The 10,299-nt window shown below is 38.5% G+C and overlaps 1 long non-coding RNA gene across 2 annotated transcripts in view; it reads right to left on the reverse strand.

Moving 5' to 3' along the window:
* Positions 1 to 5,626, reverse strand: part of LOC132679445 (uncharacterized) — a 265,049-nt gene extending 259,423 nt beyond the window's left edge. For both annotated transcript variants that reach the window (XR_009610160.3, XR_009610159.3), the window contains exons 1-2: positions 5,473 to 5,626; positions 4,132 to 4,256 (exon numbers count right to left, since the gene is read on the reverse strand). This is a non-coding gene — a long non-coding RNA (uncharacterized LOC132679445). The remainder of the gene's footprint in view (positions 1 to 4,131; positions 4,257 to 5,472) is intronic.
* Between the last annotated feature and the right edge of the window lie 4,673 nt (positions 5,627 to 10,299).

Genomic DNA, 10,299 nt, shown 5'->3' on the forward strand with positions numbered 1-10,299 from the left:
AGTAAACTCAATATGCATGTTGGAAGCAAGGTGAGATCTCCTAGGAAACAAAATATCCCAGGGAGGGAAGGAGGGAGGAAGGGAAGGAAGGAAGGAAGGAAGGAAGGAAGAAAGGAAGGGAAGAAGGGAGGAAGGGAGGGTGGGAGGGAGGAAGGAAGGAAAATTTATGGAGTGCCTTAGTTTGTTTGGGCTGCTATAACAGAAATACCATATACTGGAAGGCTTATAAGCAACTTATAAGAAATTTATTTCCTATAATTCTGGAGGCTGGAAAATCCAAGATCAGGGCACTGGCAGATTCAATATCTGCTAAGGACTAGCATCCTGGTTCATAGAACAAGCCCCATGTTGAGTGTAGAGATTACTTAAAAAAAAAAAAAAAAAAAGAGTATGAACAGCTTTGGAAGTCTGACATCAATATTGTTGACAGCTGGAAGAAAATAGAGAAATTGCTTCAAAATTCTGAGCAAAAATTATTTTCAGTTCAACTCCCAGACAAAATCAAGACAAGGGTAGAGACAAGGGTAAGAGATGTTTTTAGATAGACAAAATCCTCAAATTTTACCTCCTGCTCATACTTTCCCAGTAGTGGACACTGGAAACATATCTGGCACAAGCGAGAGGTGACAAGAATCCTCAGGAAGATGGGGCACCTGGGTGGCTCAGTTGGTTAAGCATCCAACTTGGGCTCAGGTCATGATCTCCAGGTTCGTGAGTTCGAGCCCCGGATTGGGCTCTGTGATGACAGCTCAGGGCCTGGAGCCTGTTTCAGATTCTGTGTCTCCCTCTCTCTCTGCCCTCCCCCACTGATGCTCTGCCTCTCTCCTTCAAAAATAAATAAACATTAAAAAAATTTAAAGAATCCTCAGGAAGACTATGGAAGGAGATCTCAGGAGGAATGGTTTGCAGGGACTTAGAGGCAACCAGTCCAGATTGAAGCAGATCAGTTTATGGCTGTGTTTTCTCTAAAAATACTAAAAGTAGAACACCTGTTGTCTCTAAAAGTATTGAGAGAGGATTTCTATTATTTGGCAAATATTTGAGGTGGAAGCATAATGTGTACCCAGAAAATAAAAAAATTAACGGAAAAGACAATTTTAATCCCAAAGATGATGAAAATCATAGTATACTGTGTGAGGATTTACATGTCATAACAATGTAAATTCTTGTTTTAAGATTTGTAAAAATGTTTATTTAGTTATTTTGAGAGAGACAGTGTGTGTGTAGGGGGGAGGAGCAGAGAGAGAGGGAAAGCGAGAACCCCAAACAGGCCCCGCACTGTCAGCCCAGATTCCATGAACCACAAGATCATGACCTAAGCCAAAATTAAGAGTCGGGTGCTTAACCGACTGAGATACCTAGGCACCCTAACAATATAAATTCTTAACAGTTATTAAGACAAAATTATAACATAACCCTCTTGGGAGGTTGGGAGGGAGGAGATTTTATGTATGGTGGGCAAGGATGTAGGTAAAGGATGGATAATTTTTCCATTTGGGGAAGACAACAGATATAGAAAGATCAAGAAGTAGCAATATAAGCATGTCATTTAGAGGCATGACTACCAAAAGACATAGCTAAATGAATTAAAGTCGGTTGCCTCTGTAAACGAGGAAACGGTAGAAGGTACTGATGGCAAGAGGCTGCTGTGTTTTTGCAAAGAGCTTTGTAAAACATTTACTCTAGCAATAAATGTATAGTTTCAGAAAAAAATGAACTCAAAAGTAAGTAGAAGGCCACTGCTTGTGTGAAGGGAAAGCGCCCCTCGTTCCCCATGTTGACACTACCTGGGCTGCAGAACTGCTAGTCTGTACCTTTACAGGCCTGAGTTGAGGAAAGGGAGCCCAGGCTGAAAGAAGAGGCAGCCTCGTGGAGCAACTGGAAGCACTGGCATGGCAAGAATGCAAGGATTGTCCAGTGTATTCGTTTTCTAGCTGTCATAACAGATTACCACAAATCTAGTGCTTTAAGACTAATTTACAGCTTTAATTGACAATTTTATAGTTCTGTAGATCAGAAGTCTGACCCAGGTCTCACTCAACTAAAGTCAAGGTGCCCGTAGGGCTGCCTTCTCTTCTGGAGTCTCTAGAAAATGATGTTCCTTTGCCGTTTCCAGCTTCTAGGGGTCTCCCACATTTCCTGGCTCATAACCTTCTTCTTCCAGCTTCACAGCCAGTAACAGCGCGTCAAGTTCTCCTCACATCACACCACTCTGACCTAACCTTCTGCCTCCCTCTTCCACTCTTAAGGCCCTCCATGATTACACTGGACTCCCCCAGGTAATTCAGGAGAATCTCTCATTTAAAGTCAGTTGATGAGAACCTTAATTCTGTCTGCAACCTTGATTTCTCTTTGCCATGTAGCATGACACATTCATAGATTCCAGGGATTCGATGTGGAAATCTTTGGAGGACCATCTCTTCTTACCATGATTTAACACACCTAGGGACACAATGGACAGTTCAGAAGACATCTGGGCTTCACCCATCTTTCTAGTACTTCACCTGAGACAGATTCCCAATTCCCACTGATGTACTGTAAGGTAACCAGCCAGAAAGTTCCGAGGGGTAGATCAGTGGTTGTGTGCTTTAAGGGGGAAAAGTGGAGACAACTCTAGATGGTGTACAAAAGAAAACTTTGTAGTGGACAAGCTCAAAAGGACCAACATATTTGCTGAACTATCAAGAGTTGGACCAAATATTCTCCAAAAAGCATAGATAGCCAATCAATGACAGTCAGAAAAGTGACAAAAACAAAACAGAACAAAAACACAGTAAGAGGAGGACTGTGTCATCACACAGACAAATGGGGAAAGATTTGCCACTTCTCTCTGATATCTCTATCCCCAGGCTTAGAGAAGTCAGAACTTTTAGGAGATTTAGGAGCAGGAATCTTGTAAGAAGAAAGTACCACCACCAAGCTACTCGACTCTATCCTTGAAGAAGAAGAGCTTTGAATCCATACAATATTGATGCTGCAGACTTGATTGGAATCTTAATAAACAAAAGTGGCTGGAAAATTTATAGACTCTGACAAAGATTCAGTAAGAGATGGAAAAAGTAATTTATAGCATAGTAACTATCGAGGACAGTTCGGGAAAAATTTTTAACTTATATTCTTACCTCTATGAGTCTATATTCTTCAACAACCTGTTACAAGTATATGAAAATCTGGAAAGCCAATTCAATTTGTATGTCACTTAGATTACATTAGCTCTGGGGAATACAAAAGAGAGGAACACGATGTCCCTCAAGTGAGCTGAAGGACCATGCTCTTTCCTCAGGCCCTTATTTCCAGCAATGGTTCTCTTTAAAACTATATTCTTTAAAATGAAAGAAGTGGGGTCCAAGCTAAAAGCAGTAAAATTAGTTTTCATTTTCTAAGCAGCAATAGAAAGACTGGTGCTATTATAAATACAACCAATGAGTTCATGCCTTCATGATATTCAAGTATATAAATGGAATCAACATTTTTCTTTTCAAAGGTAAAAAAAAAGGTAGGAAAAAATCAGGGAAGTGATTTGCTTTTGCAATATAAACTATTTGCTCTGCTGTCATAGTCAGTCTCTTTACCCTTATCTATCTACCTCTTCAACCCACTAAAAAGCCTTCAGGGACGGAGCAACATCTCAAAGACTGATGGAAGGTACAGGGTAACATGTAGTGAGCTGTTTCAACGCTAACAGTGGAAATTCATGTATTTTTCCTCTGAAAGACTGTAGAATAATTATTTTAAGCTTATTTATCTTGAGAGAGAGAGACAATGAGAGAGAGAGAGAGAGAGAGAGAGAGAGAGAGAGAGAGAGAGAGAGAATCCCAAGCAGGCTCCACACTGTCAGTGAGGAGTCCAATAGGAGCCTGATTAGGAGCCGCATGGGGGCCAGACGCCGGGCTTGAACTCAGGAACCATGAGATCATGACCCAAGCCAATATCAAGAGTCAGACGCTTAGCTGACTAAGCCATCCAGGCACCTCTACAATAATTTTTAACATTCAGTACCTAAAATAGCAAAAACATGATCAATCATGCAATCATAACACAGTTCACTCTATCAATTTTCTCTGTTTATTTTATACTTTATATTCTCTCTCTTTTTTGATTTTTGCTCTGTGTAGGAGACACTTGTATTACTCACTGTTTCTCTTTTCCTTCTAGGCACACTGGAGAGCCAATGGGTTGGAAGTGAAGTGATATATGTCATGTCTGTATGGAGATATTTAAGTTGACAGTACAAGACACAACAGCACTCTCCTTCCCTGAAATTGTGAAAACACGTGTTGAGAAGAAGCCAAAAGCTCCAAGCGGCCTGGATTGCCAAACAACCACATTCAAGGTGACTATCCCGGAGAGTCACCTGAACCCTAACTAAACTGGCTTCAAGTGAGCAAAATATAAACTTTTGTCTGGCCAAATCACAGACAGTTTAATTTTTTGTTATTGTCGTTACTGTAGTATAACCTAGCTCATCCTGACTGATATACTCACTATGCATAACCTATTTCTCTATTTTGGTGTTAATTTTAATTTGCACTTATCCTTAGGCATTTCTTCACATTACTAAACATGCTTGATCACCCTGCAAATTTTGATTTGTCAGAAATACACATAGACAGAGGTATAGGCATAAATGTGATGAACAACCAGTTTCTTTGGAATATAAAGCTGGCAGGAATCTTGTCAATTCAGCTTGAGGCACAAGTCCTCACCAGGTGATATGGGAAATACTGGGCTACTGCTGCTTGAGATAGATACTTTCCTAGGACTGACAACGCAAAGTACGTTTACACACTGGAATCAGAGAAATTCCATTTTTCATTCCACTTCCACAACCACAAGTTCTTTGATTCTTAGTAATGCTAAATTCTTGCAGCCTTGGAAAACATCTGCAAAATGGGGGGATGATATATCTAATTTGTGGGGTTTGGAAGTAATTAAAGATAATGTAGGCAAGAATATTTGGCACAGAGTTAATAGTCAAGAGGATAAATATTACTGTAAATATATCATGCTTTCTGATGAGATTTTGGAAATTTACCAGGTGTTAGGGGCTTCGGGGAAGGAAACAAGGTTCTTAATGGTACCCCTTTGTTCTCTAGTTTTGATGTCTCCTTCCCTTCAACTCTCCTGTATTGATTTCCCAAATCTCTGTAGGGATTAGTTCCAAATGTATCTACTTATGTAACTGAAGAGAAACACAGGCCAATATGGCAGTTCGTGCTTATCCACAGGCGAGATGCACCAAGACCCCCCGTGGGTGCCTGGATAGTGCTGAACCCTATATATGCTATGCTTTTTCCTATTATAAACATACCTATATAAAACATACCTATATAAAATAAAGTTTACTTTATAAAGTAGGCACAGTAAGAGAGTAACAAGTAATAATATAGAACATTTACAACAACAGACTATGATAAAAGTTATGTGAATGTGGTTTTGATCTCTTAAAATATCTTATTGTGCTGTACTCACCCTTCAAGCGATGATGTGAGATGATAAAATGCTTGGGCGAAACTAAGCGAGGTAATGACGCAGCATTCTGACGTAAACTTAGGCTTCTATTGACGTTCCGCCGATTCGTCAGAAGGAGGACCATCCATCTGTTTCTGGACCGCGGTTGATAGCAGGGAACTGAAACTGCAGAAAGGAAAACTGCAGATAAGGGGGAGTAACCGTATTCTTCTCAGGCTAATAATAATGTTATTTGGGCAAACAGCACATTTGGATTCCCGGAATGGCGTTTACCTCTCACGTCGCACATTGTTTATGTTATTGACATTTGACATGGGACAAGGTTTGTAAAGTATACTATGTATCAGGAAAGCAAAGTAGGATCACATTTCCAACCATCTAAGGCATCGGTCTGAGTTTGGTAAGGGATTACTTGGCATAGAATCTCTTGATTTTCTTCAGGGTGTGGCAGTGTAGGTTAATAATTAAGTATATGGGTTCACACCCAAGGTCTGTCACTTACGATCGATGTGATTGGACAAGTAATTTTGCCTCAGTTTTTTTTTTTTTTAATGAGACTGGGAAAATGGTAATGTTACACACATCGTTTGCTGAAGTCTTAAACAATTATAAACAGCGCCTTTAGAACAATGCTTGGCACGTAATTGGTGCTATGTTAGTGTGGCTGTAATTACTACTGTGGTACAAGATTTCAGTATAGGTTGATCATTAGTTTTCTAGAACTCTGATTTATATTTATACCAGCTTCTTAATTGTACATTATCTGTTTGAGTTATAGCCTTTCTTATGAGAGTAACGAATCTAGCACATGAGGTGTTCTAGGCCTGTTAGCCTGAATTCTAAGTTCTAAGTCAAGACAAATATGTTATGAGCAGTCTAAGTCTGTTATCAAGGGAGAGGGGATGCCTCCTTAGTCTGAGGGTCTAGGTTAGTGACCAGGAACTGAAAGGGAAACATCAAAGGGGCTCTCTGGAACCTTGTTAGAAGCAGACAAGAGAAGTAGCCAGTAGCATTTGCCTGAGAGATGCCCTTCTTTGATAAATTAGTTCACATATTTAAACATTTATTAATCACGGAATATGTGCCAGGCCCACTGATTAGGTGAAGAAATAATGGTAGAAACAAGATGGAATTTAAGAGTAAGCTGTGGAACATGACTGATTACATTGGGGGAGTGAGGAACAATGGCCAAGGAGACTTCTCAGGTTTTGTGGACCCTAGAAAATACCATTTGGGGAGGAATGATGAGTTTTTAGCTTCAGGTGCACAGTATTTACAAGGCTATTAGAGGGACGCCTAGGTGGCTCAGTCAGTTAAGCATCTGACTCTAGACTTTGGCTCAGGTCATGATCTCATGGTTTGTGAGTTCATGCCCCATATTGGGCTCCACGCTGGCAGTGCAGAACCTGCCTGGGATTCTCTCTCTCTCTTTCTCTCTCTCTCTGCCCCACCCCAGCCCTCTCTCTCTCTCTCAAAGTAAATAAATAAACTTACCATTACAAGGCTATTAGAATATGATTTTTTTTACCTTTAAAGAGCACTATAAATGGAATAAGGAAAGCAGAAACTTTAGTGGTTTGAGAAAAATTGGAAGGGGAGGAAATGGAGATAATGATTGTGGTCTATTCTTACAAGAAAATTATGAAAGAAGACACACCTGGTACCATAATTATATAATGAGACATGTGGTCAAGAGAAGGATTTTTTTTTTACTGGAAAAATATTTTAATAGCTTGGTGAGAAGAATAAATTGGGAGAGAGAGATTCAGAGAAATGATGGAGCATTGGCTCCAGAAGACGTGGGGGGTTCAGATTAGGTTTAGCAAAAGAAGGAAAAATCTCATTATCTGGGAATAGAGTAAAGGAAAAGTTGTTTCTACAAGGGAAGGGAAGAGATTTGTTCTGGGTCTCTAAAATCAAGGGGATGGCAGTTACAGAGATATCATATTTTGGCTAAAAATAAAGATAAACAAAGTGGTTTTTAATGTCAAAAATATAATAGATCAGGGGCACCTGGGTGGCTCAGTTGGTTAAGCGTCCGACTTCAGCTCAGGTCATGATCTCACGGTTTGTGAGTTCGAACCGCGTCAGGCTCTGTGCTGACAGCTCAGAGCCTGGAGCCTGCTTCGGATTCTGTGTCCCCCTCTCTCTCTGCCCCTCCCCTGCACATGCTCTGTCTCTCTCTGTCTCAAAAATAAATAAAACATTAAAAAAACGTTTAATTAAAATATGTATATAATAGATCACGTAGAGTGGTTTTACATTATTTTTGACGGTGGATAGGCAAGATACAGCTAAATGACCATTTATCAGAAATGTTTATGCATTTGAAATACAGAAGCTCATTTGAATGACCCAATCCAATGCTGATTTTCTGATTTGCAGAAATTATTTTACACATTTGCTTTCTACTCTAACACCATCTTGGACAGTTTTCAAAGACCTAGAGAGCAGACAAATATTGATTTTAAATTAAGCTTGTTGAAAGACTTTAAATCCCATGCTTGCCTCTAGTAGAACAAAGAGAAGTGCATTTTCACCTTTAAATGGCAAGGAAAGGAAAGTAGCATTTAGGTTTATTAAACCAAAATTTGGTTATGTGGGTCTTTGTAATACAATACAAATTTGAAGAGATTCTCTTGGAACTCATTTGAATAATGGAGTTCAGATAATAGTTGTTGGGGTAAAAGAAAAATATGATTATTCTGATTCATAATGGAGAGTTAGTGAAGTGGGGAGAAGGGAACCAGATGTGTAGATATTGAAATATCAGTCACTATCTTATGACCAGGACAATGTAGAAGAGGAATCGCCTTTCTATTCCAAAGAATGCAATTCTCCTAGTACAACGAACAACTATCTTAATACAACCAACAATTAACAATATAGCACATTTCTGACTTACATTGAAGATAGTCATCCACAAATAATTTGCAAAATGTATGGTTATTTTAGTTATAATTTTAATTTTTAAACTATTTTAAAATGAAAATATATAAAATATGAAAAAAGATTATTCTGCTAATATACATAGGAAGAATTATCCTGAGTCTTGTACTATATTAAGTATTCCTGACATGGACAAAAAATGATTCCTACTTATTTGTATTTTTAATACAATTTTAATCACTGAATTATATACTTCACATATAATAAGAGTAAATTGTTTTATAGTCAATCATAACAAGACACGAAAAGGCAAAGTATGTAATATGCTATGGTTTTCTCTTAATCATAATTATGCTCCTTCCAAATGGACTCTAAGCTCTGGATTTACACATGGAGGATCTTCCCACCAGTTTTATGCCTCACAGTGGGGAAAGGCAGTAACAGGCCATCTAACTAAACTCCTGAGGGCCGGTGGGCAGGTAGGAAGTAATTGCTTTTTAGGTAGAAAGTTACCAGTAGGACAAATCCAAATAAAAGTGTTGACCATGTTGCAGAAAGTAAAATTACTCTTAACTCTTGTCAGAAATCTCTCTACAAGATGCCATGAGTAGATGCCATTGTGTCAATCAGAGTGAACAAAACTTGTTAAGTACCAAACACAAGATGGATCTATCCTCAACAATGTAAAATTCAGGGTTTCAAGAAACATGAGAACTCCTTCTGGCAAACATCTTATAACTCCAAGAACTGTATTTTGCTTCTAAGCAAGTAACATTACTTTCTCAACCTGTAAATATTTAAGTGATCTAACCTAATAACTTCTACTCAAATGACAATGGGTAAAAATGTGCAATAATGTATGTGAGCCAAACAGGAAAACAACTTGTTACTGCCATAGTATAAGAAGTAGAGATATTTTACTTCCCCTTTAATTCCATGTTTTATTTAGTGACTGTACAATATTCTGTAGTCTCCTAGCACTTCCATTGAATTTATGAGCCAAATAGATTCTGCAAAGGAAACATTCTGTTTCTCCCATGTGCACCTAACTGTATTCATGTTAAAGATACTTTGGAAATAATTTGTAGAGTAAGGAAACTTATGGGAAACTATGGACATTTCACAACCTCAAATGATACATCAGGCAATTCTCAGACACACCAAAGTGAGATGGTCAGCTTCAGTAAATAAAAATACAAGACACCCAGTTAAGTCTGAATTTCAGATAAATAAATTTTTAAAAATATAAGTGTGTTCCAAACTTTGCATGAACTGCACTAAAATATTAGCTTGTACCAAAAAATTATTCATTACACAAAACATTTATTCATTAAATTTAGTGCCTCATAGTGTACTAAAATTATTTTGTACTAAAAATTATTCATTGTTTATCTGAAATTCAAATTTAACCAGGCATGCTGTATTTTATTTGGCAATCCTCCACAAAGACATTTTGTAGTATCAATGTCTTTGTCTCCTATTAGACTGAGTCCCTTTATGGTAGGGATGGAGTAATTCATATTTGAATAGTCAGCCCTTAAAGCAATGTCTGATACAGAATAGATACACAATAAAAATGCATTGCACGAATGAATGAATGAATGTAAAGGATGAATTTTAAAGAACTGAAATAGATATAGATAGATATAAATATTTACTTTATAGCTTATTCTGTTGGCATAGTTCAACAAAACAATGATTACTGGTACCGTCAAAGAGTGAAGCCAGTTTCAGCCCCCCCACCAGGGTTACCTCTGGCCAACTGCCATGAAAAACAGCACACCTGTTATTCTCTTGCTGGCTGCAGCTGGGGCCATGCAGAAAGTGGAAATGGGCGCAACCTTCTTTTTGTGTGTATGACCTCAGGATGCCCAGCTGAAACTTTGGTTACACTTGAGAAAACAACAGCTGTGGACGAAAACCAAGATGAAGACCCAC

The sequence above is a fragment of the Panthera onca genome, chromosome A2 (genome assembly GCF_046562875.1).
Source record: "Panthera onca isolate mPanOnc1 chromosome A2, mPanOnc1 haplotype 2, whole genome shotgun sequence".
Taxonomy (NCBI): domain Eukaryota; kingdom Metazoa; phylum Chordata; class Mammalia; order Carnivora; family Felidae; genus Panthera; species Panthera onca.